The 4,267-nt window shown below is 40.4% G+C and overlaps 1 pseudogene; it reads left to right on the top strand.

Moving 5' to 3' along the window:
• The first annotated feature begins 723 nt into the window (after window positions 1-723).
• On the top strand, window positions 724-4,042 carry LOC148138316 (putative G protein-coupled receptor 139; annotated as a pseudogene).
• The last annotated feature ends 225 nt before the right edge of the window (window positions 4,043-4,267 follow it).

Below are 4,267 nucleotides of genomic sequence, written 5' to 3'. Positions count from 1 at the left end.
TCTTTACTTTGCAATCCCAGAGATGACGAAATCATTGGCCTGTCTATATTTCAAAATTGTTAGAAGAGTTATGCAAATAATTTAGAGCTTCTTATAAGATGACAGTCACAACACGGTGGGCACGGTGGCACAGTGGGCACGGTGGGTGGCACGGTGGCTCAGTGGTTAGCACTGCTGCCTCATCAGCGCCAGAGACCTGGGTTCAATTCCCGACTCAGGCAACTGTCTGTGTGGAGTTTGCACATTCTTCCTGTGTCTGCGTGGGTTTCCTCCGGGTGCTCCAGTTTCCTCCCATAGTCCAAAGATGTGCAGGTTAGGTCAATTGGCCAAGCTAAATTGCCCGTAGTGTTAGGTGTAGGGGAATGGGTCGGGGTGGGTTGCTCTTCGGAGGGTCGGTGTGGGCATGTTGGGCCGAAGAGCCTGTTTCCACACTGTAAGTAATCTAATCTATAACAATCCACAGATACCTCATCATTCACCAAATATATAAATATCCCATTAAGTGTTAACAACTCTCTGTCAAATGTGTGGGTCACATTTGTTTTTACCTGAATTCCATTGAAGTTAGTGAAATGACACGTTCCATTTACTTATTTTCTTTTCCTGTCTCTAATTAATTCCCCGGATGCATCAGTTCACAATAACTCAGGACTGCACTGAAATCCCATTCATTCAGTGAGTGTCTTGTTCCCAAGCTCACAGGATCGTTTCGCCTCACATGCAATGGATTATCCAGTAATTTATCAGATCGAACGGATTTACTACCCAGTCCTTGTGGTGATTGCTATGCCAGGTAATTATAATCATACAAAGCAGTTAGATATGCAAATCATTTTTGCTTCCTTTTGCGGTCCAGCTGCTTGCCTCACATTGTTTCTTGTTTGTTTTGAGTTCCTCGTTGTATTAGTTCTTGCTTACTTATTACCATTACCTGTTTGTCATGGATCAGTACATCTACTCAACAATGTCTGCTGATTAAGGCGCAAGGCGTAATATGCATCTTCCCTTCAGAAGCATTACTGATCTTTTGACTTTGATAACGTTTTGACCGAACGGGTGTGTAAAATTGACAATGAATTGGAATACATTTGAATGTACACAGATCGTTCACATTTCTGATGATCCTATTGTTCGACTTTATTTCAAAGGAATCTGCCATGCAGTCGGTTATGCTCCATGTATGTTCAACATTTCTTCATATTATTTGTGGAGAGGAGCTGACAAACAACAAGGCTCCAGTCGCTAGACTGGGAGAATGAGAGAGCGAGAGAAAGAGAGAGAATATGCCTAGCTGCTTGTAAAATGTCAGTGTAATTTCGAGAAACAGAAATGGAGAAAAACAAAGAGGGAGGGAGAAATAGTTTGAAAGAGACTTTGTGAGCATACTACCAGTCCTGCTAGAAATCAAAGCTTTTCACTGTATTTTGGTTACAGGTGACAATAATAATAACCAAACGGTTTAATATTTGTAAGTGTGAGGTCTTGCATTTTGGAAAGTCAAATCAAGGCAGGAGTTTCATGGTAAATGGTATGGCTTTAAGGAGTGTAGTGGAACTCAGTTCTCTGAAAGTACAGCCACAAGTAGACACAGGACAATGAAGAGGGTTTTGGCATACTGGCCATCATCAGTCAGGGCAGTGAGTATAGAAGTTGGGAAGTTATGCTGTAATTGTACAGGACATTGGTGAGACTATACTTGGAGCATTGTATTCAGTTTTGGTCACCTTGCTATAGGAAGGATGTTATTAACCCAAAAAGAATGCAGATGAAATTTACAAGGATTTTGCCAGGACTCAATGGTCTGAGCTATAGGGAGAGGTTGGATAAATTAGGACAAGCATGGGAGACCGAGGAGGGATCTTATGGAAGTGTATAAGATCAGGAGAGGCATGGATAGGGTTAATGTTCTCAGTCTTTTCCCAGGGTTGGGGAATCGAGGACTAGAGGGCATCAGTTTAAGGTCAGAGAGGGAAAGCATATAAGGAAACCTGAGGGGCAACAGGGGCTGGTATACATATGGATTGAGCTGCCAGCGGAAGTGGTTGAGGCAGGTAAACTAACAAGATTTAAAAGACATTTGGGATGAATACATGGATGTTTAGAAGGATATGAGCCAAGTGCAGGGAAATGGAGTTCACCTGGATGGACATTTTGGTTGGCATGGACAAGTTTGGGCTAAACGCCCATCTCTGTGCTGTCAGACTCCATATACAAACCATCATCTCCCCTTCCTCGAGTTTATCCGTACACACGCCTCATATTCTTTTTGTAATTGTCATTTCAGTTTGGTTGCACCCATTGTTATGGTGTTGAGTATTGCATCACCACTGGATCAATTCATACATCAATGAAGTCTAAGTACACAGTTAAATGTATGTGTATAAAATAAAAGAATCCTAATGAAACTGTCGTCAGAAATTTAATTCAATTGTTCAAAACACAAATGGTTATGAAAGTGAGTTTTGAGAGATTTGTATTTCATGTTGATAATAGGCATGTAAGTTAGCTCGCTGAGCTGGAAGGCTTATTTTTATTTTGTTGGTTGGTTTGTGGGCTACCATGATGCCAAGAGGTCTGAGTAGTCTGGTAGTCATTTCCAACACATGAAAACAGCCGCTAATGAACTTGAAAGGCCCTATACAGACAACAAGCAAAACTAATGTCATTTACAAAATACCGTGCAAGGACTGTAACAAACACTACATTAGACAAACAGGCAGAAAACTAGCCACCAGGATACATGAACATCAACTAGCCACAAAATGACATGAACCACTCTCACTAGTATACTTACATACAGATGAAGAAGGACACCACTTTGAGTGGGACAACACATCCATCCTAGGACAAGCCAAATATTTACAAAAGAATTCCTAGACCATGGCATTCCGACAGGAACTCTACGGACAAACATATTGACTCGTATCCCACCCCCTGAGAAAAAGAACAGGAAATTACATCAGCAGTCCATGGAAACGTGAACACATCAACAGAAAGCAGGTCATAACACCAGCACTTCACCGGAGGATCACTAATGATGTTACCTAGCATGGTGACAAAATGTCTGGAAATGAGCCTTCCAGCTCACTGAGCGAACTTACATCCAGTTTATGAAAACATTAACAGATATCATAACCCTGTTTTTACAGTCAACCTTATGGCTATAGTGGTCCTGTCTCGGAGAAAGTGTGGTCTCTCTGAATGTATCTCGTACTACCTGTTGGCTATGGCAGGAGCTGATCTCGCTGTGATGGTGACTGATGTGCTTCTACACCGCATTAATAATATGTATTTCCCAATTAGTTTCTTGTTTTTAACTCCTGTTTGTTCTCTCAGACATGTTCTGTATGCTGTGTCTATTAACTGCTGTGTATGGTTTACAGTAGCTTTTACATTCGATAGATGTGCAGCTATTTGTTATTCAAACATTAAACGCAGGTACTTTAACAAGGGAACAGTAATTACCATACTATCAGCTGTTTTCGTGGGAAGTTGTTTGCGGAGCATTCCTATTTTCATTGTATATACGCCTATGATTGTGATTAACAATGTTCCGTGGTACTGCATTGGTAAACCTGACTACTGGACTTCTTCTTTCTGGAGGACATATGAATGCATTGAAAGCATTGTGAACCCTTTATTCCCGATATGTTTGATCTTGCTCTTCAATGTTTTAACTGTCATGCACATTATAGCAAAAAATAAAGTGCGCAGAGAACTCTGGAACAGAGACAGAAATGGCTGTGATCCCGAAATGAAGAACCGGAGAAATTCTATGATTTTATTGTTTGCAATATCAGCCAACTTCGTACTGTTATGGATGACAAACCTTGTGCATTCATTGACCTGGCAATTGGTGAATTTTAATTAACAAAACAAACATTTTAATGCACCATTTTACATTGTTCAGCAGGTTGGATACATGCTACAGATTCTCAGTTCATCAACAAACACATGCATCTATGGACTAACCCAAAGGAAATTCAGAGCAGAGTTAAACCGTGGTAACAAATATCTCTTCACGAAATGGCAAATGTTTTAGTTCACAATAGAAATCTGCCAAAATGCAATGGATTTAGAATTCAGTTTTTGTTTTTTGATCGAATATTGAAGGGAAACCTCACTGAAAAAGAACGAATAAACCCAGGAATCTCTCATTAAACTATCCGCATTACTGAATCTGTTGATGTTTGGAACCAGACAGACATTTTGAAATCTGTACAAATATTTGAGTCACACTGAAATTGGAACTGAAGTTAATGGTATA

This window comes from Chiloscyllium plagiosum, unplaced genomic scaffold (assembly GCF_037043375.1).
Source record: "Chiloscyllium plagiosum isolate Xiang-an unplaced genomic scaffold, Cpla_swu_hap1 HiC_scaffold_40, whole genome shotgun sequence".
Lineage (NCBI taxonomy): Eukaryota > Metazoa > Chordata > Chondrichthyes > Orectolobiformes > Hemiscylliidae > Chiloscyllium > Chiloscyllium plagiosum.
Note: the sequence above shows the minus strand (reverse complement) of the source record. Positions and strands in the feature narration are given on the sequence as shown.